This window comes from Staurois parvus, unplaced genomic scaffold (assembly GCF_062004578.1).
Source record: "Staurois parvus isolate SC_StPar_1 unplaced genomic scaffold, SC_StPar_1.0 ptg000272l, whole genome shotgun sequence".
Classification (NCBI taxonomy): Eukaryota; Metazoa; Chordata; class Amphibia; order Anura; family Ranidae; genus Staurois; species Staurois parvus.
This window is the reverse complement of record NW_028318068.1, coordinates 993,546-1,017,642: the sequence shown is the minus strand read 5'-3', so window position 1 is coordinate 1,017,642 and position 24,097 is coordinate 993,546. Positions and strand designations below refer to the sequence as shown.

The 24,097-nt window shown below is 42.8% G+C and overlaps 1 protein-coding gene across 2 annotated transcripts in view; it reads right to left on the bottom strand.

The window, feature by feature from the left end:
* The window catches only part of SKOR2 (SKI family transcriptional corepressor 2), an 80,827-nt gene extending 79,486 nt beyond the window's left edge, over positions 1-1,341 (bottom strand). For both annotated transcript variants that reach the window (XM_089681589.1, XM_089681591.1), the window contains exon 1: positions 1,148-1,341. The gene's annotated coding sequence lies outside the window, so the exon portion shown is untranslated. The remainder of the gene's footprint in view (positions 1-1,147) is intronic.
* Between the last annotated feature and the right edge of the window lie 22,756 nt (positions 1,342-24,097).

Sequence of the window (24,097 nt, the reverse complement as noted above, 5' to 3'; positions counted from 1 at the left end):
AGTGCAGCACAAACTGTTTCGTGTTCTATAAAAACTGTTTATTAATAATAATAATAATAATAATAATAATAATAATAATAAAAGAGAATAATTGTAAATCTATTTATCTATATCTATATCATATCAACATATACTGATATATATATATATATATATATTCACTATCTATCTATCTATCTATCTATCTATCTATCTATCTATCTATCTATCTCTGTTTTTCTTTCTTTCTTTCTTTCTATCTATCTATCTATCTATCTATCTATCTATCTATCTATCTATCTATTATCTATCTATCTATCTATCTATCTATCTATCTATTATCTATCTATCTATCTATCTATCTATCTATCTATCCATCTATCTAATGATATCATATCAACATATAATTATATATATATAAAATTAGATAGAGTTTGTGAAAGAAAAAATAAAATATATGTATACACACACATATTCACTATCTATCGATGTGTATATATATACATTGTCTCTCTCTCTCTCTCTCTCTCTCTCTCTCTCTCTCTCTCTCTCTCTCTCTCTCTCTCTCTCTCTCTCTCTCTCTCTCTCTCTCTCTCTCTCTCTCTCTCTCTCTCTCTCTCTCTCTCTCTCTCTCTCTCTCTCTCTCTCTCTCTCCATAATAAAAGTTCCAGGAAAGTAGCTGAGTTTCATGTTGGGATCAGCAGGACAGGTGACATGGGGGGCGGTGGGGAAACCTCCTGTCCTGTGATCCGGAGCTCTGGCTGGGATCCTCCAGCTGCAGCGTACGTGGAGCTGCGCCTGGGCTCCGGTCCCCGGCTCCGGTCCTGCTGGGCTCTCCAGCGACAAGGAGCACCTGAGCTGCCGGCCTGCTGGTGCCAAATGACACTTGAGCGCTGTAATCAGAGATTAATGGACTTAATCAAATCGGGCCAGGCCGGGCTATTCATCTTTTGGCGGAGCAAATTAGCCGCAATTACCTCAATGTGCCCGGCCAGGGGGGCGAGCTGCCGCACAATCCAACCTTCAATTAAAATCAGCCGTGTAAATAGCACAGATCAATCTTGGCAATTAGAGGCGCTGACACAGGCCGGGCAGGCGGTCCGGGAGGGGGTGGGGGAGGGAGTGAGTGGTCCTGGAAGGTAGGGAGGGATAGGGAGCGGCACAGTACCTGATCACAGGGGAAGGTGGGCTGCTCTAGTCCTGCACAGGAGACATCACATCCCAGACAAGCGGCTCCTGCTGTCCCATTGGTGTCACCCTCTGTCTGCTTCCCTGGGATCTCCACTCCACTCACTTTCCTCCAAAGGGGGTCACTGAGTCCTCGCCGCCTCCTGTCAGTCAGCAGTGCAATCTATTACCCTATCACAAGCTATGCCTACACTTCCAGAGGGGGAGGAGAGGAGCGCACACTCCCCACCCACTGCTGCTGGCCCAGCTACACACAACCAGTCCACCTATTCACAGTTCCCCTGTCCCAGGCACCCCTGGGCACAGTCCGGACCTTTCTCTACAGCCATGGACTGGGCAGAAGCCTGGAATTTATGTAGAGCTTAGGTGGGCTCCTCAAAATGCTGCCCATCTATGTCTAGTGATGTGTGTATGGGGGGGGGGGGGGGGGGGACTCTCAGGTTTGGTTCTAATTGGCCCAGAATCGTAACCTTAATTGTACATTTCTAAAGATGTCTCTTCCCTATCTGTTTAAGTCTCGTTCACTTCCTTCCATCTGTCTCTTTGTGACGGGGTTCTCTCTTTCTTTCTTTCTTTTTCATCCAACTTCCTCTCTCCCTTCCTTCTCTCTCCTCTCCTCCTCTCGATCCCTTATTCCACTCATGCTCATCCAACTTCTTTTTCCATCTCTCGACTTCTTTCTTCCTCCCTCTCTCTCTCTTTCTCTCTTCCTTCCTTCCTTCCTTCCTTCCTTCCTTCCTTTCCTTCCTTCCTTCCTCTCTTTCTTTCTTTCTTTCTTTTCTTTCTTTCTTCTTTCTTTCTTTTCTTTCTTTCTTTTCTTTCTTTCTTTCTTTCTTTCTTTCTCTTTCTTTCTTTCTTTTTCATCCAACTTCCTCTCTCCCTTCCTTCTCTCTCCTCTCCTCCTCTCGATCCCTTATTCCACTCATGCCCATCCAACTTCTTTTTCCATCTCTCGACTTCTTTCTCCCCCCCCCTCTCTCTCTCTCTCTCTTTCTTTCTTTCTTTCTTTCTTTCTTCTTTCTTTCTTTCTTTCTTTCTTTCTTTCTTTCTTTCTTTCTTTCTTTCTTCCTCTTATGGTCATGAAGGTCCCTTCTTTCCTTCCTTATCTATTTTCCTTTCTTCCAGAGTTCATATAAAGAAAATATAAACACACACCAATACATTATTTATACATCTACATACTTTATATGCGGCAGCAGGGCAGGCAGTGTGGTCACAGTCTCAGCAGCAGGGCAGGCAGTGTGGTCACAGTCTCAGCAGCAGGGCAGGCAGTGTGGTCACAGTCTCAGCAGCAGGGCAGGCAGTGTGGTCACAGTCTCAGCAGCAGGGCAGGGAGTGTGGTAACAGTCCCAGCAGCAGGGGCAGGCAGTGTAGTCAGTCTTAGCAGCAGGGCAGGGAGTGTGGTCACTGTCCCAGCAGCAGGGCAGGCAGTGTGGTCACAGTCTCAGCAGCAGAGCAGGCAGTGTGGTCACAGTCTCAGCAGCAGAGCAGACAGTGTGGGCACAGTCTCAGCAGCAGGGCAGGCAGTGTGGTCACAGTCTCAGCAGCAGAGCAGACAGTGTGGGCACAGTCTCAGCAGCAGGGCAGGAAGTGTGGTCACAGTCTCAACAACAGGGCAGGCAGTGTGGTCACTGTCCCAGCAGCAGGGCAGGCAGTGTGGTCACAGTCTCAGCAGCAGAGCAGACAGTGTGGGCACACTCCCAGTAGCAGGGCAGGCAGTGTGGTCACAGTCTCAGCAACAGGGCAGGCAGTGTGGTCACTGTCCCAGCAGCAGGGCAGGCAGTGTGGTCACAGTCTCAGCAGCAGAGCAGACAGTGTGGGCACAGTCTCAGCAGCAGGGCAGGCAGTGTGGTCACAGTCTCAGCAGCAGAGCAGACAGTGTGGGCACAGTCTCAGCAGCAGGGCAGGAAGTGTGGTCACAGTCTCAACAACAGGGCAGGCAGTGTGGTCACTGTCCCAGCAGCAGGGCAGGCAGTGTGGTCACAGTCTCAGCAGCAGAGCAGACAGTGTGGGCACACTCCCAGTAGCAGGGCAGGCAGTGTGGTCACAGTCTCAGCAACAGGGCAGGCAGTGTGGTCACTGTCCCAGCAGCAGGGCAGGCAGTGTGGTCACAGTCTCAGCAGCAGAGCAGACAGTGTGGGCACACTCCCAGTAGCAGGGCAGGCAGTGTGGTCACAGTCTCAGCAACAGGGCAGGCAGTGTGGTCACTGTCCCAGCAGCAGGGCAGGCAGTGTGGTCACTGTCCCGGCAGCAGGGCTGGTCACTGTCCCAGAAGGAGGGCAGACAGTGTGGTCACTGTCCCAGCAGCAGGGCAGGCAATGAGGTCACTGTCCCAGCAGCAGGGCAGGCAATGAGGTCACTGTCCCAGCAGCAGGGCAGTCAGTGTGTATTTCCCCTCCTCATGCTCACCACTGACGATTGAACATTTCCCTGAAGTGTGCTCTTCATGTAACACATTGATTTGCGATATTTCCTTTGTTGCTGCACATTTACCGAGCTAATTTGCCTCAGAAAAGGAGGGGAAAAAGATACAGAGACTCAGCCCTAATGAGTTCAATTACACTGTGGTAAACACATTGCCACTACACTTTAATTAAGCCTGCTGTCCAATTTCAGCTCATTAGTAATTCATTAAGAGGAGAGAGAGTTGTGTGGAGTCTCTGCGCAGCGCTATTACATTACACACACAGCACGGTATAGGGCTGGAGAGCTTTCGGGTGACTGGAGAACTACAAGTCCCAGCACACAAATCTGTTCCTAAAATTCATTCTGTGATTTCTTTAAATTTTATAATATATTTTTTTTTAACGTTATAAAGCTCTGTAACTACACATTCACCCCAGTGATCACAGCACACCCTCCTGTGCAATTTGGGAGCCCACAGTGAGCACATAGTAGCCAGCTGTAATGTGCCATAGACTCTTCTTCATACTCCTTCATTTCGGCTTGGCTTTGTCAGCCCAGGCTATGTACCAAGCCCCCAGTTATTATCGTTCGCAAGCATGGCACATATATATTACTTATCATTTTAACATATTTTAATTCTTTCTTTTTGACAAAAAATAAAATAAAATCACAGTAACATGTATATTTCTTAAGTGGGAACTTACATTTCATAATGATATTTTATAATAATTGTTAGTTTCTTGCATACCTATTACCTATATTAAAGTGATCTGACCTTTATATGTGGTTATGGAATTTAATAGACTTTTATCACTCGACAATTGCTTATAATTATTGCCTAATTGCTTCATATAATCGAGTGACCACGTGAGAAATATACAGAAACACCGACACACACAACTATCCCTTACAAAATAAATAATAATAATAATAAAAAATAATGTATATATATATACAGTATGTAATCTTTTATACATCTAATTGCCCATTTTTATTCAAGCACAAACACCCACTCATCCTTCTATCTATCTATTGAATATCTATCTATCTATCTATCTATCTATCTATCTATCTATCTATCTATCTATCTATCTTTCTATCTATCTATCTATCTATCTATCTATCTATCTATCTATCTACCTATCTATCTATCTCTCTATCTATATATCTATCTATCTATCTAATCTATATATTATATCTTATCTATCTATCTATCTATCTATCTATCTATCTATCTATCTCTCTATCTATATATCTATCTATCTATCTAATCTATATATTATATCTTATCTATCTATCTATCTTATCTATATATTATATCTTATCTATCTATCTATCTATCTATCTATCTATCTATCTATCTATCTATCTATCTATCTCTTGAATACTGAATAATTGCATATAAAATGTAATCCATTGATTTTCAAACAACACAAACACACACACACACAGCTATAATCTAGTTATATATGTATGTATGTACAGTGTGTGTCTACTCATGTAATCTCTTGAATAATTGCTTATAAAATATAATTGCCCACTTGAGTTACAGTCAAACACACACAATCCCTTTATTTACAATATATATATATATATATATATATATATATATATATATATATATATATATATATATATGGTAAATGATCAAACAGTAATAATGTTTTCTTTGTATCAGCTTGTATTCACCAATAGATTTTTAAATTACAATTTATGTTATATTTAAATGTCAAGTGTCAAGTTGTACTCTAATGATGTCTTATTTTCTAAGGTTGTAAGCTCTGTTGGTGTGATCATTTGTTTCCAGTGATGCAGCAGGGATTCCTTACCCTGACTTGATAGAAGCCAAAGGTAATGCATGTCACTGTGTGTGTGAAATACTCATACATGTACTGTACAGAGGAGAATTCACTAAAGTAGATCATGCACCTCTATAATGGTAAGAGCCCAGGACCTACATCCCCTTCTCTTCACAGGAGAAGACAAGCATGGTTTTTAGGATTGAAAATGAATGCATTTGGAAGCAATTTTAATTGCAATTTTTCCCATTGGTTCTAAACTATTTAGGCTTAAGTGCATAATTATATGAAAAAAACTACAGTATTAACAAATGGAATTTAATTTAAACCAATCTGTTTATTATCATTCAGTTTCTAAAATGCCTAATTATATTAATTAATAGCATTTTCTGTCCGATATAATGATTAAATATTCTGTGTTTTATTCAACATATATCTGAAGACTAGTAAATTTGTTAAGGTACTTCATATATGCAGTTGGGAAGCAAACAATATATTTGTTAGATTTATAATCTAATCAATACTTTGTCATTAATTATAATATAAAACTAGAGTTGATTCTGATATTTTGACAATGTTAGATTTGGACCAAATTTCAATGAATCCAGATGTCACAAACCAAATCTTAACTTCCCTAGCGGTCTGATTATGTCCATATTTCTGTGCTCAAAGCGGTACATTTTATTGCAGGGAAATATGTATTTTTTATATTGTAGGCCTGTAATTTTTAGGAGTAACTCACTGAAATCTGTCCGAACAAGAATCTAGTAAACATCCCGGGTATGTTAAAATTTGAATCACAAAATCATAAATTATAATTTAATAAATAATCCTAAAAAATAATATTAATACATTTAATTCAATAATATAATCAAACCAAAAACCCCCGAAATTTGAAATATAGCACCAAGTTTGCACATCACTGAGCAAAGTCGCAAAATCATTTTCAGTGTCTGATGACGAATTTCCCCCACGAATCATTATCACTCAATTCTGCAAGTAGTTCTAATTTACTATCGCTGTTCTCTAGCCGGTCTAAAACCGATTTTGAGCGAAAGGGACGCTTTTTGGACGCCATGGACGTTTCTCAGTTTCCAGGCAGAAAGAACAGTAAAAATGCAGGCAGGGCGCAGGACAAAGCACTCGGAACAAATGTATGTGAAATGGTTTGATACAGTAATGTTTTACTATGTGATTTTAGTAAATTTAGTGAATGTCACTTTTTGTCATTTTCAAATTTCCCACCAGTTCCATCCCCCGTACACCCCGACGTCGCAGGGGACGGAACCTAGAAGTGTGTACCCAGCCAAGATGACTCCCAAGGCAGACAGATGCCGGCATCCGCCGGAGGACATTACAGGGGACACTGCAGGAGGGACATCGTGGGAGTGCAGGACAAGGCAAGCACCTGAGCATCCTTAGGTGAACTGCCAGTGCCACCAGGTTCTACTCTTCTATCTTAGTATACCTAGAAGAATTTTTAAAGGCCTGGGTTTTTTGACTGAATATTCTCATCAGGTGGGGCTGCCAGAGAATATTTCACCAAACCATTGTACATCATTGGCCAATCTGTAATGCACACTTTTTTGTAACCTGCTTTGGATTCCTGTGAAAGCAGTGTTAAACCCAAAACTAAAAATGTATTATATTGTGGCTTACTAATTAATAGACATGGTGGCTGCATTCATTTTTTTGTTTAGGCTCTTTTCTTTATCTTTACCTGATGATCTGGAGACTAAGTCTGATATTTTATAATTTCTTTTAAGAGACCAAGATGTCCAGAAAAAGAGTGAGTTAGAATGTCGAGAGAAAGCATTTACCACTGACAGGGGTGCTTACAATAATCAGCATTTTTTATTTATGTAAAACCTTTATTCCAAAAAGAAAAAAACAAACAATTGCTGTAACTGCTTAAAAAGTATTAGGTGGAGTTCAGCTTTAATTTGTTAGTCAAGTCCATCTGCTAGTCCATCACTACCCTCCCCCAGATTGACAATGCTGCTCACCAAGGGTGTCCTTGGACAAGAAGAGTGTTATTGGCCAGATCACCAGTGAACTAAAAAAAAAAGCTTAAAAAAGTAATGCAGCCACCCCATCCAAGGATTGGTAAGCTGCATTATACAGTTGCAAGAAAAAGTATGTGAACCCCTTGGACGTTCATGGATTTCTGTAGCAATTTGCCATAAAGGGTGATCTTAGATTGTAGGCTCCAAGGATCAGGGCCCATCCAACCCTCTTGTATTGAACTGTATTGTTTCTGTATTGTCTCCCTTTATTTTGTAAAGCGCTGAGCAAACTGTTGGCGCGATATAAATCCTGAATAATAATAATAATAATAATCTGATCCATATCTAAGTAACAACAAACACAATGAACTTAAGTTGATAACACACAAAAAATTCTGATTTCTCACGTCTTTATTGAACACCTCCATTAAACATTCACAGTGCTGGAGGAAAAAGTAAGTGAACCCATAGAGTAATTACTTCAATGAAAGCTAATTGGAGTCAGCAGTTTGCACATCTGGAGTCCAATTAATTAAATGAGTTTGGACGTGTGGTTTAGAGTTAAAAATAAAAGATGCTCAAACATTTTAGGATTGCTGTTCATAAGAAGCTTTAGCTGATGTAAACCATGCCTCACAAAAAGGACTTCTCTGAAGATGTATGATCAAGAGCAGTTGATCTGCATAAGGCTGGAAAGGAATACAAAGCAATCTTAAAGTGTTTAGGCATCCATCAGTTGACAGTTAGACAAATAAAGGCAGTTTATTATTGTGGCTACGCTTCCTAGAAGTGTGTACCCAGCCAAGATGACTCCAAGGCACAACACAGAATCCTCATTGAGTTAAAGAAGAATCCATGAGTCTTGAGTAACAGTTAAAGGCTAGAAGATATTACTATAACTGGCAAACATCCCTGTTCATGAGTCTACCATATGTAAGTCTTTGAACAGGCAGGGTATCCATGGCAGAACACCATGGAGAGAGTCATTGCTCCTCAATAAAATATTGCTGTGCAACTGAGGTTTGCCAAAGAGCACCTTGGCAAACCACAATGCTACTGGGAAAAGGTTTTGTGGACTGATGAAAAAAAATGAATGGTTTAGGAAGATTTATGGTGCAAAAAGGGTACAGTTTACCTACATACAAAAATCATCCCAACTGTGAATTTTGTTGGAGGGAACATCAAGCTTTGGGCTTGATTCATGCCTCAGGTCCTGGACCACTTGCCATAATCAAGGGGAAAATGAATTTTCAAGTTGACCAAAATATCCTACAGGATAATGTCAGGGTGACTGTGTGCCAGCTGAAGCTTAGTAGAAGTTAGGTGATACATCAGGACAATGACCCAAAGCATCAAAGTAAACCCACCACAGAATGGCTTCAGGAAAAAAAAGCACCTTTTGGGGTGGCCCAGTCAGAATCCAGACCTTAATCTCACAGAGAGGCTGTGGAATGACCTCAGGACAGCCGTTCACACCAGATATTCTACAAATGTGTCTAAGCCCAAGCAGTTTTGTAAAGAGAAATGTCCAAAAATTCCTCCTGAATGCTGTACAGGTCTGACCCAGAGCTCCGGAAAATGCTTGCTTGAAGTCATTGCTGCCAAAGGAGGCTTAACCAGCTATTAACTCCAAGGGTTCACTTACTTTTTTTCCAGCACTGTGATTTTATTAATGGATGTGTTTAATAAAGACACAAAGAATTAGAGTTATTTCTGTGTTATCAGCTTAAGCACAATGGGCTCCATTCACAAAAGCAATTTGCATATGGTATTTCCCAAATACCGCATGCGATCCTGAAAATGTCAATGCACTATTGCTTTATGCGGTATTTACGGCATAAAGCAAAATGCTCTGTAAATACCGCATAAAACTGGAGTTAAAGTCAATTCACAAAAATACATAGATAAATAAATGCATGTGGTAAACATGCATTTTGACATGTTGAGGGCATGTAGCCTGATATAATTTGGTGGAGGGACTCGCTCGTCCCTGCCACGTTTCCTGACCTGCCAGGCTGCATGCTCAGATAAGGGTCTGGTATGGATTTGGGGCAGACCCCATGCCATTTAAAAAAAAAATGATGTACACCAAGCTGTGCAGTGGAATAACGTCCTTACAGGATGTCTTCAACTTACAAGCCGACCTCAATGCTCTGTGTAATTGGGCAACTATGTGGCAAATGAGGTTTACTGTTGATAAATGTAAGGTTCTGCACTTGGGGGCAAAGAATATGCATGCATCATACGTACTGGGGGGGGGGGGGGGTACAACTGGAGGAATCAATGGTGGAGAAGGATCTGGGGGTTCTGGTAGATCACAAGCTTAATAGTGGCATGCAATGCCAAGCTGCGGGTTCTAAAGTGAGCAAAATCCTCTCTTGTATTAAAAGAGGTATAGACTCCAGAGAGAGAGATATCATTTCCCCCGGTACAAATCCCCCAGTAGTAAGACCTCATCTGGAATATGCAGTTCAGTTTTGGGCACCAATTCACAAAAAGAACATTGGGGAACTGGAGGAAGTACAGAGAAGGGCAACTAAACTGATACGAGGCATGGAGGAGCTCAGCTATGAGGAAAGATTAGAGGAACTGAATTTATTCTGTCTTGAGAAAAGGAGATTAATGGGGGATATGATCTCCATGTATAATACATAAGGGGGGATATGATCTCCATGTATAATACATAAGGGGGGGATATGATCACCATGTATAATACATAAGGGGGGGGATATGATCACCATGTATAATACATAAGGGGGATATGATCTCCATGTATAATACATAAGGGGGGATATGACCTCCATGTATAATACATAAGGGGGATATGATCTCCATGTATAATACATAAGGGGGGTATGATCTCCACGTATAATACATAAGGGGGGATATGATCTCCATGTATAATACATAAGGGGGGATATGATCTCCATGTATAATACATAAGGGGGATATGATCTCCATGTATAATACATAGGGGGGCATATGATCTCCATGTATAATACATAAGGGGGGATATGATCTCCATGTATAATACATAAGGGGGGGGTATGATCACCATGTATAATACATAAGGGGGGGGTATGATCACCATGTATAATACATAAGGAGGGATATGATCTCCATGTATAATACATAAGGGGGGATATGATCTCCATGTATAAATACATCAGTGGTCCATACAGTGAACTCGGTGTAGAGTTGTTCACCCTGAGGTCATCACAGAGGACAAGGGGGCACTCTTTACATCTGGAGGAAAAGAAATTTAATCTCCAAACACGGAAAGGTTTCTTCACAGTGAGAGCTGTGAAAATGTGGTATAGACTCCCTCAAGAGTTGGTTCTGGCCAGCTCAGTGGATTGCTTTAAAAAAGTCCTGGATTCTTTCTTGGATACACAGAATATAACTGGATATAACATTTATAGGTAAAGTTGATTCAGGGAATATCCGATTGCCTCTCGGGGGATCAGGAAGGAATGTTTTTCTTCTGCAGGAGCAAATTGGATCAGACTTTGCTGTTTTTTTTTGCCTTCCTCTGGATCAACTGTGGGTGAAGGATTATAACTTTTTTTTTTTTAATGGTTGAACTGGATGGACTTTTGTATTTTTTCAGCCAGACTAGGTATGTAACTATGTAAACTGGAGCTACAGGTGGTATGTGGAGATGCCAATGACTTATGATGGTGTACCCTGTCCCAAACTGCCAAAGCAAATGACAGAGTGGGGCACAATATAGGAGGGCACAATCGATTTGGAAGCCAAAGTAATGCCCCAACAGCTAGAGGGTGACAGGAGAGAGCTTCAATAGAAACCCAGAGGGGAGTTAGCCAATTGGGCAACTTGTGCAGCCTGGAAGTACACATGGAGATTAGGAAAGCCCATACCACCTCACTGTCTGGAAGCATACAATGTCTTCTGGTTCATCCAATGCCATCTATTATTCCAAAAAAAACGGAGAACCTCAGCTTGTAGATGTTATAATTCTCGTCTCGGAATCGACACCGGTAAGGTCCGGAAATAGTATAGCAATCGGGGCAATAACGTCATTTTGATCGAGTTGACTCTGCCAAACTATGATAAGGAATAGTCCTCCCAACGGTGAAGATCGTCTTTGAGTGTCTTAAAGAGAGGAGGGTAGTTAGCTTGATATAGTGTCTCGATTGAGGCGGTTAGATGTATCCCTAAATAAGGTTATGACTTACTCGCCAAAAATCATAGGAAGTTCGAAGCTGCTGTTCCTCAGACATGGGTAAGGAAACATTAAGGGCTGTTGTTTTTTGGGAATTAAGGGAAATCCCGGAAAGAGCGGAAAATTGGCATAATATTGACAGTAAATTAGGGATAGTTATCAGAGGGGAGGTAATATACATAAGAACATCATCGGCATTCCTGTTCCTGTTGTCCACAACGGATGCCATGGATTTGGGGATGGGAGTGAATTGCCAAAGCCAGAGGCTCAACTGCCAGTGCAAAAAGCAGTGGAGACAATGAACAACCCTGTCTAGTGCCACTTCAGATTGGGAACACTGAGGATCTGTAGCCTTTAATGGAGACCTAAGCCGAGGGGTTATCGTATGATGAGTGCAACAAAGCAAGAAACGTCGGGCCAAATCCAAAGGCCTTCAGGGTAGTAAATAAATATTCCCATATCACACTATCGAAGGCCTTATGAAAGTCCACAGAAAGAAGCATGAGTGCCCAAGAAAGGGGGGCATCCCTGGCAGCTGAGATCAGAGTAATAGATTTGCGAATCTGGTCCAACATTTGACGACCCGATATGAATCCCAACTGGTCTTTATGAATATATTGCACCAGAAAGGAATTAATACATATGGCTAGAAGTTTTGTTAAAATTTTCAGGTCACAATTAATTAATGAAATAGGGTGATAATTGTGGACATCAGTGGAATCTTTATTGGGTTTGGGAATAACTTTAATATATGCCTTCTTCTCATCTAAAAGGACCCTTCTCTCCTCTCAATGAGTTAAAATATAGTGTCATATGACGAAGAAGATGATCAGAAAAAGTTTTGTAGTATTTGTTAGGAAGGCCATCGGGGCCCGGGGATTTATGTGACGATAGGAATTTAATAACTTTTTGGAGCTCCTCAAAAGTAATAGGTTGTTCCATAAGTTCTTTATGGACTTCAGTGAGGGAAGGAATAGGCAGAGACTCTAGAAAAGATCGAGTGGAGGAAGGTTCCACTGGTCGAGGCGGGCCGTATAGGGAGGCATAAAAATTCCCGAAGGATCTTCTGAGGGTCTTGTGTGATAGTACCCCCCTTTAGCCGGAGTTTGGGCAGTGCTGAATGAGTGAATTTGGGGGTAAGCTTATGCTCTAGAAGGGAACCTGGTCTGTCTCGCCATGTAAAAAAATGATTCATCCAGCGTAATTTCTTTTCCGCTCTTGTGGTGAGGCAGAGGTTAAGTTCCAACTGGGCTTGCTCCACCTTAGACAAAAGATCTGAGGTTGGGGCAACTTTATGTTGGGCAACTAGCAATTCATATTCCCTAGATTAGGAAGAGATCAATTCCTCGTGAGACTTTTTCATTCTGGAGGACAGCTGGATGAAGAAGCCTCTGACTGAGGCTTTGTGGGCTGCCCAATTAATATAGGGATTCATATCCTCCGCTTTATTAAATGCAAAGTAGGACTTGAGATGATCGCCCACAGCCAGGCAACAGGACTCATCGCTTAGTAAAGACTCGTTTAACCGCCAATGTGGTTTATCCACTCTAACCATCAAATCAGAGAATGTCAGAATCACTGGATCATGATCCCACCAAGGTGTCAATATAATTTTAGCCAAATGTAGCTTAGCTATCATTTCCAAGGGGAGAAAAACATGATCTATACGAGAATAACGATTAAGAGCCCTAGAAATGTGGGAGTTGTCTATAGAGGTGGGAATGGCCTCCCTCCACGCGTCAATTAGGTCATGGGGATGCAAAAGTTGTGCAAAATCGCGACTTTGTTCCATGTCAATTTTATGTGGTTCATAAAATCTGAACTTTGGAGGTCAGACAACTTTTGGAAAGTTTGACAAAACCAAAACTGATTAAATTTTCCAGAAGTTGGCTCATCTCTATGTAAAACAATAAAAGCGTATTCTAAGGACATTCATGATCATGATACAGTTGCAAGAAAAATATGTGAACCCCTTGGGATTACGTGCAGTTTTGCATGAATTGGGCATAAAATGTGCTCTGAACGTCATCTAAGTCACAACAATAGAAGAACACAGTGTCATGGAAATTTTGTATTGTTGGTCGAACTTTAAATGTGTCATATATGAGTGTTATTCATATGTCTCTCGTGTGGCTTAATTAAAGCTCTGAAGGCTGCAATTGGGCCATGCGCATGTACAATGTATGTATTACAGTACTCAGCTCGGTAATGGATGAGATGGCGGATCTGCGCTTATAGACCGGCGTGTATACCACCACGGCATTCGATGCGAATGCCGCTGGCAATAGACCACGGGCCTGTATCTACATATCAGCAGCATAGTACCACATGGACTTCGTAACGCAATGCGCAAGCGGTGTGAACTCCATGTGTAGGCTTATGCATATCTTACAACCCATTATCGACCTGAACTGTATCTTGGATGGATGTGTTTTAATAAAGATCGTATCGGGCCCATCCAGGTACAGACTGATATTTCTAGGGGTTGCTTGTACAGGGAATGGACATACTGCTAGGAGCTGGGAAATATGACCTCAGATGGCTCATGGGGGGGGAAGGGGAGGAAGTCTGCTGACCTCAGAAGGCTCATGGGAGGAAGGGGAGGAAGTCTGCTGACCTCAGAAGGCTCATGGGGGAGGACCAGTGATAGATAATAGGAAAGGCTATGCTCCAATCGGAATGTACATCCTGTGTATAGGCACTCCCCATTGCATTGTTCGGTGGGAGGGGATTGACTTTATTCATGTGGGGGGCATGTGTGTATTTGTAATAAAACCAAAGGCTGAGTCTGAAACCGGTTTTATGTGAATTGCAACACCATCCTGAGAGTGTCGTTTGATCATTCTAGGGTAACGGAGCTCCATCACCTACATCTCAACAGAAGCTAAAAGTAGTTGGATGGGCAGGAATCGTGTAGTTTAGCTGCAGTCGTGGTAAGCGAGATTCGCACAGTTTTATGGGGGATTTCTGCGCATCCAACTACGAGTACTCACGGTAAGGAGAAATTCGTTAAAGCGAATTTCCAAGACAACAGTCTGCTGAACATAATACTACACAAACATTAGATGTTGCCATGGTTTAATTGCACATAACATGTAAACATTCACAGTGCAGGGAGGAAAAAGTATGTGAGGCCCTAGCTTAATGACTTCTCCCAGAGCTAATTGGAGCCAGGAGTGAGCCAACCTTGACTCCAATCAGTGGGATGATATTGGATGTGTTGCTGACAGCTGTCCTGCCCTTAAAAAACACACACCTGTTTTGGGTTTACTGGTTTCAAGAAGCACTGTCTGATGTGAACCATGCCTCGCAGAAAAGAGCTCTCAGAAGACCTACGATCAAGAATTGTTGACTTGCATGAAGCTGGAAAGGGTTACAAAAGTATCTCCAAAAGCCTTGATGTTCATGTGTCCACGGTAAGACAGACTGTCTACAAATGGAGAAAGTTTAGCGCTGTTGCTACTCTCCCTAGGCGTGGGCGTCCTGTAAAAATGACTGCAAGAGCACAGCGCAGAATGCTGCATGAGGTAAAGAAGAATCCCAGAGTGTCAGCTAAAGACCTACAGAAATCTCTGGCACATGCTAACATTTTTGTTGACACATCTACAATAAGGAAAACATTAAACAAGAATGGAGTACATGGGAGGACACCACGGAGGAAGCCATTGCTGTCCAAAAAGAATATTGCAGCACGTTTGAAGTTTGCAAAAGAGCACCTGGATGTTCCACAGCACTACTGGCAAAATATACTGTGGACAGATGAAGCCAAGATTGAGTTGTTTGGGAAAAACACACAACACTATGTGTGGAGAAAAAAAGGCACAGCACACCTGCATCAAAACCTCATCCCCACTGTAAAACATGGCGGAGGGAGCATCACGGTTTGGGGCTGCTTTGCTGCCTCAGGGCTGGACGGATTGTTGTCATTGATGGGAAAATGAATTCCAGAGTTTATCAAGACATTTTGCAGGAAAACGTACGACCCATCTGTCCGCCAACTGAAGCTCCGCAGAGGATGGGTGATGCAACAGGACAATGACCCAAAGCATACAAGTAATTCAACAAAACAATGGCTGCAACAGCACAGAATACGCCTTCTGGAGTGGCCCAGTCAGAGTCCTGACCTCAACCCGATTGAAATGCTGTGGCATGACCTTAAGAGAGCGATTCACACCAGACATCCCAAGAATATTGCTACACTGAAACAGTTTTGTGAAGAGGAGTGGTCCAAAATTACTCCAGACCGTTGTGCAGGTCTGATCTGCAACTACAGGAAATGTTTGGTTGAGGTTATTGCTGCCAAAGGAGGGTCAACCAGTTATTAAGTCCAAAGGTTCACACAATTTTTCCTCCCTGCACTGTGAATGTTTACATGTTATGTGCAATTAAACCATGGCAACATCTAATGTTTGTGTAGTATTATGTTCAGCAGACTGTGTTCTTCTATTGTCGTGACTTAGATGACGTTCAGAGCACATTTTATGCCCAATTCATGCAAAACTCCATGTAATCCCAAGGGGTTCACATACTTGTTCTTGCAACTGTACCACAGGCTGCCATATGCAGATGCAATGGAGCTAACCCTAACCTATTTTTTTTTTAATTCTGTTTCCTTACCTCACTCTGCAATTTGTATAAACATGCATGAGCATTCTGGAGACTTGCTTGCTGGGCATTGGTACAGTTGTAAAGAAATTCACTCTTGTAAGTAAAAGTGGTGTAAAAACATTCCTTTAACCCCTTGCCTGCTGTGCACTTTTACCTCCTTCCTGCCCAGGCCAATTTTCACCTTTCAGTGCTGTCGCATTTGAATGACAATTGCGCAGTCATGCAACACTGTACCGAAACAAAATTTGTATCATTTTGTTTAGACAGATAGAGCTTTCTTTTGGTGGTGTTTAATCACCCCTTGGTTTTTGTTTTTTTTCTAACAAACTAAAAAAGACTGAAAATGTTGGGAAAAAAAGTTTTGTCTTAGTTTCTGTTGAAAAATATTGTAAATAAGTGATTTTTCTCCTTCACTGATGTGCGCTAAGGAGGTTGCGGTGATGGGCACTGATAGGCTGCACTGATGAGGCAATGGTAGGTGGCACTGATGGGCATTGACAGGGATCATTTGTGGGCATTGACAGGCATCACTGATGCGCACTGAAAGGCACTGATAGGTGGCACTGATGGGCACTGATAGGTGGTACTGATAGGCAGCCCTGACTGGCACTGATAGGCGGCACTGATCGGAACTGTTAGGCGGCACTGATTGGAACTGTTAGGCAGCACTGACGGGCACTGACAGGTGGCAATGACTGGCACTGATTGGAACTGTTATGCGGCACTAATTGGAACTGTTAGGTGGCACTGACAGGCACTGATAGACGGCACTGACTGGAACTGTTAGGTGGCAGTGATTGACACCACTGACTGGCACTGATAGGCACCATTGATTGACACCACTGACTGGCACTGATAGGCAGCATTGATTGGTGGCACTGACTGGAACTGTTAGGCGGCACTGACAGGCACTGATAGGCGGCACTGACGGGCACTGATAGGCGGCAATGACTGGCAGTGATAGGTGGCAATGGCTGGCACTGATAGGTGGCATTGATTGGCGGCACTGACTGGCACTGATAAGTGGCACTGAAAGGCAGCTTTGATGGGCACTGATATGTGGCCTTGATGTGCACTGGTAGGCACTGATATGTGGCATTAATGTGCACTGATGAGCATCGGTATGTGGTATTGATGGGCACTGACAGGTGGCACTGATGGGGCTACACTGATCATCAGTGCACTGATGATCTATGTAGATGTCCCCTCTGAGGAATGCTGATTACCTGCCCTCCTCTCCTCACGTGCTGTCAGCATGAGGAGAGGACTGCGGATAACCGGCATTTCCTTGTTTACATGCGATCAGCTGTGATTGGACACAGCTGATGACATGACAAAGTCGACGTCATTGGCTCTTTACTCTGATTGGTGATCCGCTGTGTCCCAGGGACATTTTATAACATCAGCTATGTAATAAAAATGCAAAGAACAGTTGTAAAAATCTCCTTTATCCTGTGAGTTCTGCCTGTCTGCACAACTGGATTCCCTGCATGCTTTGCAGCTTCTCCTCATTTTCTAAGGACTACATGTCCCATGGTACCTTGCTGCCTGCAAGCAGTGATTCCTGTATTGACTCCGCCTCCTGAAACTCCCCCCTTTCAGCACCTCTAAAGATCAGAAGGCAGGCTCTGTGAAATTGCCTGATTGCATGTCACGGTATGTGTGGGATCTTCACATAAGTATGCTTACAAACCTCAAGATCATTCAAAGTATTAGCAGTAGGCTAGAAATAATTGAAGAATCCCACACATACTGGAAGGGGGGGTAACATTCAATGGGAACGCGAGGATGAGTCAGGTGTTGAGTTATTTTTATTCAAGTATCGTCGTATTGTGCTCCTTGGAACAACTACACCATCTTTTTCCAGAGCCTGTATTTTTCTTTGTATCCCGAACAATTCTACTGGCAGTTGTGGCTGCAATCTTTCTTGGTCTACCTGTACTTGACTTAATAAAGAGATCCCCAAATTTACCAATACTTAATAAGTGAACAGTACTGACTGGCATATTCAAGGCTTTGGATATCTTTTCATATCTTTTACATCTTTATAAAGGCCCATTACCTTGTTACGCAGGTCTTTTGGCAGTTCTTTTCTGCTCCCCATGGCTCAGTATCTAGCCAGCTCAGTGAATCCACGTGAGAGCTAACAAACACTAATTGCAATTTAAAAAGCTACAGATGTGGGAAATTAACATTTAATTGCAATTTTTAACCTGTGTGTGTCACCTTCTCTGTCTGTACCAAGGCCAAACATTCCAGGGGATGGGAACATTTGATCAGAGCCATTTGGGTGATTTCTGTCATCGTTAAGATTTAAAAAGGAGCTGAACAGATGCTCTAGATTCTCACCCATAAGAGAGGAGAGAAAGCAGTGAGATTTGAAATCCCCGTGGCTTTCTTTCCTCTCCTTGCAGGGATGACAGTACAGGCTAAACAAATTTTGATTGGCCAGCGCTGTCATGGTGGATGACAATACAAGCTAAACGATGTTTGATTGATCAGCACTGTCATGCTGCTGACCAATCAGAAGCTGTCTAGCCTGTACTGGCAGCCCTTCAAGGAGAGAAGAGAAAGCCGCAGGGATTGCAAATTGTGCATTCCTAGAAAGAACCCAACATGGGATATCCAAAGATGTGACCAAAAGTGAAGATTTGACTCACTGCCCTCCAGGTAGGTATTAAAAATCCTAATTTTTAGGGTGCTTATAATATTCCTTTTCCACATGGACAAAACTACCTTATCTAATTGGTAATAGGGATGCACCACTTGAGCTCCATAAGATTCGGCCCCCTTCATGAACAGGGCATTTTTTTACTTTTCAGCACTACGCTACTTTAACTGGCAATCGCGTGGTCATGCAATACTGTACACAAATGACATTTTTGTATTTTTTCCACACTAGTGATCTGTGATTGGCTACAGCTGATTACATGGTATAGGATGCTGTGATTGGCCCATGTGCCATGTGATAGCTGTGGGCCACTCACAGCATAGGAAACACAGCTGTTATGAATTAATTCATTCATAACAGCTTTGTTGACACAGTGATCATGTGACTGCATAGAGAGTACTGGGATTTACAATCCACTGTGGGGAGGATGATGCTGCCCCTGCCCTCCTTAGCCCGAGCAGGCACAATGACGTACATGTACTGTACATGATTGTGTCTGCATGTACTGCCCCGCCATAGCATATGTACTGTAGTGGGTTGGCAAGTGGTTAAATTTCAGGTATGGATATTTTTTATATAATTACATTGGTCCAGTTTAGACCAATGAAACTTTGCACATACCATACCTGACAGATGCCCCTGGAAGCTGGAAATCACTACAGCGGACTCAACATATCTCCATCATCTTCCAGGTCCCATCCTGAGCAACCCTGCTGCATTCTGAACACAGGACGTTGGCCGCTTGGTACAGGTGCTATTGAGAACATGCTTTGCATGGCGCCTGTGCTGATACCTCCAGTATTCAGAATGCTGCAGGATAGCCACTTGGCACAGGACCTGAAAGCAAGTGGAAATCACTGGAGTAGCCATGTCTACTTCAGTGATTTCCAGTTTCCAGGGGCATTGGCCAAGTATGGTATACAGTATGTTTAGTTACATAGTCCAAGTTGGACCAGTGTAACTATGTGTAAAATATCCATACCTAGAATTCATCTTTATCCTATAACAAAAAATAAAATAAATTGCATGCTTTGTTCCTCTTTTTATTACTTGTAGCCTTTCAGCCATCCCTCCTTAATAGCACATTTCCACATAGGCATTTGGGTGAGGGGCTTTCAGTGCAAAGAACATACAGTTGCAAGAAAAAGTATGTGAACCCCTTGGGATTACGTGGAGTTTTGCATGAATTGGGCATAAAATGTGCTCTGAACGTCATCTAAGTCACAACAATAGAAGAACACAGTCTGCTGAACATAATACTACACAAACATTAGATGTTGCCATGGTTTAATTGCACATAATATGTAAACATTCACAGTGCAGGGAGGAAAAAGTATGTAAACTTTTGGACTTAATAACTGGTTGACCCTCCTTTGGCAGCAATAACCTCAACCAAACGTTTCCTGTAGTTGCAGATCAGACCTGCACAACGGTCTGGAGTAATTTTGGACCACTCCTCTTCACAAAACTGTTTCAGTGTAGCAATATTCTTGGGATGTCTGGTGTGAATCGCTCTCTTAAGGTCATGCCACAGCATTTCAATTGGGTTGAGGTCAGGACTCTGACTAGGCCACTCCAGAAGGCATATTCTGTGCTGTTGCAGCCATTGTTTTTTTAATTACTTGTATGCTTTGGGTCATTGTCCTGTTGCATCACCCATCCTCTGCGGAGCTTCAGTTGGCGGACAGATGGTCGTACGTTTTCCTGCAAAATGTCTTGATAAACTCTGGAATTCATTTTCCCATCAATGACAACAATCCGTCCAGGCCCTGAGGCAGCAAAGCAGCCCCAAACCATGATGCTCCCTCCGCCATGTTTTACAGTGGGGATGAGGTTTTGATGTTGGTTTGTTGTGCCTTTTTTTCTCCACACAAAGTGTTGTGTGTTCTTCCCAAACAACTCAATCTTGGTTTCATCTGTCCACAGTATATTTTGCCAGTAGTGCTGTGGAACATCCAGGTGCTCTTTTGCAAACTTCAAACGTGCTGCAATATTCTTTTTGGACAGCAATGGCTTCCTCCGTGGTGTCCTCCCATGTACTCCATTCTTGTTTAATGTTTTCCTTATTGTAGATGTGTCAACAAAAATGTTAGCATGTGCCAGAGATTTCTGTAGGTCTTTAGCTGACACTCTGGGATTCTTCTTTACCTCATGCAGCATTCTGCGCTGTGCTCTTGCAGTCATTTTTACAGGACGACCACGCCTAGGGAGAGTAGCAACAGTGCTAAACTTTCTCCATTTGTAGACAGTCTGTCTTACCGTGGACACATGAACATCAAGGCTTTTGGAGATACTTATGTAACCCTTTCCAGCTTCTTGCAAGTCAACAATTCTTGATCGTAGGTCTTCTGAGAGCTCTTTTCTGCGAGGCATGGTTCACATCAGACAGTGCTTCTTGAAACCAGTAAACCCAAAACAGGTGTGTGTTTTTTAAGGGCAGGACAACTGTCAGCAACACATCCAATATCATCACACTGATTGGAGTCAAGGTTGGCTCACTCCTGGCTCCAATTAGCTCTGGGAGAAGTCATTAAGCTAGGGCCTCACATACTTTTTCCTCCCTGAACTGTGAATGTTTACATGTTATGTGCAATTAAACCATGGCAACATCTAAGGTTTGTGTAGTATGATGTTCAGCAGACTGTGTTCTTCTATTGTTGTGACTTAGATGACATTCAGAGCACATTTTATGCCCAATTCATGCAAAACTCCACGTAATCCCAAGGGGTTCACATACTTTTTCTTGCAACTGTATGTTTCATTGGTTCATATACACTCACCGATCCCTGGCACACTTGACGTTTCGATAGTAGCTGCCAACTTATCAGCATAGCTAAATACAAAGAACCACTTGGGTTCTTCTTTGATGCTTCTAATTGGAGGTCCATGTTTTCTGAGGGTGCCGTAACAGTAAAATGTTTCTTTAAAGAATTGTCTCCAAACTAAGGCCCAGGGACCAGATGCTGCCCTTTGCTAGCTTTTATCCAACCCTATTTCATCCACTGGCACCAACAAAGGGGCACAAAACCCACCAATGACACCAAACATGGGGCACAGTTCCTCCCAATGACACCAACAATGGGGCCCAATAACACCAATAATGGGGCACAATTCCTTCCAATGACACAATTGATGGGGAACAATTCCTCTCACTGACACCAAAGATGGGGCATTGTTTACTCCCACTGATGCCGGAACATTTTCTGCTGCCGATGGCCATGGTGCGGCCCCTTTAAAGTCTGAAGGACAGTAAAGTGATGCTTTGCTTAGAAAGTTTGGAGACCCCTGCTTTAAAGGCAACTCCACACTTGCAGACCTATTCATTAAGGTGAAGACCAAAGTGCAGTAACTCATAGAACCCAATAATAATTCACCTTTCAGAGATGAGCTCAGAGAGGCTTCTAGTAGGACTTATATCTCGGCACCAGGGACTGCACCTAAAATTACTAGTGCAAATCTCTTGGTGCTTATGATGTCACTGTCGTTGCCCCAAAATATAGCAGGTTCTTGTAAAAGAAGAGGCATTATACTTACTCCTATGGTTGCATGTGTCTCTTATCCTCATTTTGTTTAGGTGCTGCAGCCTCCCTCAGGTTCTTCAGCATGGTTCCATCCTCTGACCCCTATGTCACTAAGGACATAGCGGTTACATGGGAGTCAGAGGATGGAAACACAGTATGCAGTAGGGGTTATAGGCATCCAACACTCCCAGGTGTGTTGAATGCTGAAGAGTGTGATGAAAGCTGCAGTGCTTGATAGGAATTAAGATAGGAGGCATTGGCCTCCGGAGAGGTGAATATACAGTAATACATTATCCTTTGCAGGAAAAACTGCTATAGAGATTGGTAGTGGCAATGGTAGTGGGACTTTAAAGCAAATGAATCACCACTATGCTCAATATATTGGCCCAAACTCTCAGCAGTAGAAGACATACTTCCGCAGTTCTGACTACCTGACCTCACATGTGGCTCCCTCATAAAGGCAACTCTATTCTTTAAGGCAATTGTATTGGGCACACCAGCAGTAGGTCCAACACTGGCTCCATGAAACCAATGGGTTATCCCACCAATAAACATCCTAAAAATAAAATTTCAGTTTTTGGGTGGATACAGGCTTGGGTGCAGCATCTGGAGGAGGAAATCTGTAAAACCCTCTAAAACTCTTGCTAAAATCTAAAGTGAGCTATAGAAAATGATAGCCCTTGGATCAATGTGCTTGACTTCCACTTTACGGTAACACTGCCATTTTGATGGATGCTCATAATTAGGCAAAAGGCGACCGGTATCCATCAAAGACCTACTAGGACAATCACCATACAAAGCATATTAATACATGTTTCCACAAAGACACTGACTGCAATTTATTTAGATCGAAAAGAACGCTAAACTGTCTTCTTAAAATATCATACAACCTATTCATAGAATCATTTACAATGTCAGGTTTATCATCTGTTATTAAATCCGACATGCTAAATGTGTATCTTTTTAACAAACGCTTTTCTAAATATAGAAACAGCAGTGCCAAATGGGGAAAGGTTGCTGGTAGAATTGGAAGGGATAAAGGTGTTCTGTGTGTGTCACGCGTGGGGTCAGGTTCAGAGACCAGTAGCTATAGCAGCAGACCAACCAACAGGATAGGTAAACCAGCAGGTCACTCTGGGAGATGACGCAGGCTCACCTGAGGTGTGCGGTCTAAGCACTAACCGGTATTCACCAGAGCTCCTAATGGTGGAGATGGATTTTGCTGCGTGTTAGTACCAGGTCGCAGTTCTCAGGATCACCCCACCAGGAAGTGAGCAAGCCAGGATCCAGTAACTGATATGGCTGGTAGGGATCTAGCAGAAGCGTAGTCAGTAAACAAGCCATGGGTCGGTAACAAGTGGTAGCAGCTTGGGATGAGACAGAATGACGCGTCGTCACGGCGGTCGCATGATCGGGAAAGGTCCCGATCGAAAGAGGAGATTGGGACCTTTCCGTGAGTACCGGTCATGTGTGCTGGGAGCGCGCAGGGCGCGCGCTCTTGGCACATATGTCCTTTTTTAATAGAACGCAAATGTGCGGCTGCTCGCCGTCTAGGCCCAGATGCCGGGAGGCGTGAAGAGGTTAAATCAGGAAGTTCATGGGAGGAGCAAGGAGCTTAATGTTCAGCAGAAAACAAGGTACTAGGCAGGATTGTCCAATGGATCAGGCAGGGTATTGTCCAGCATCCCAGGTAGCCCAGTGAGAAGAGTTACTGCCAATCACAGTCAAGGTCC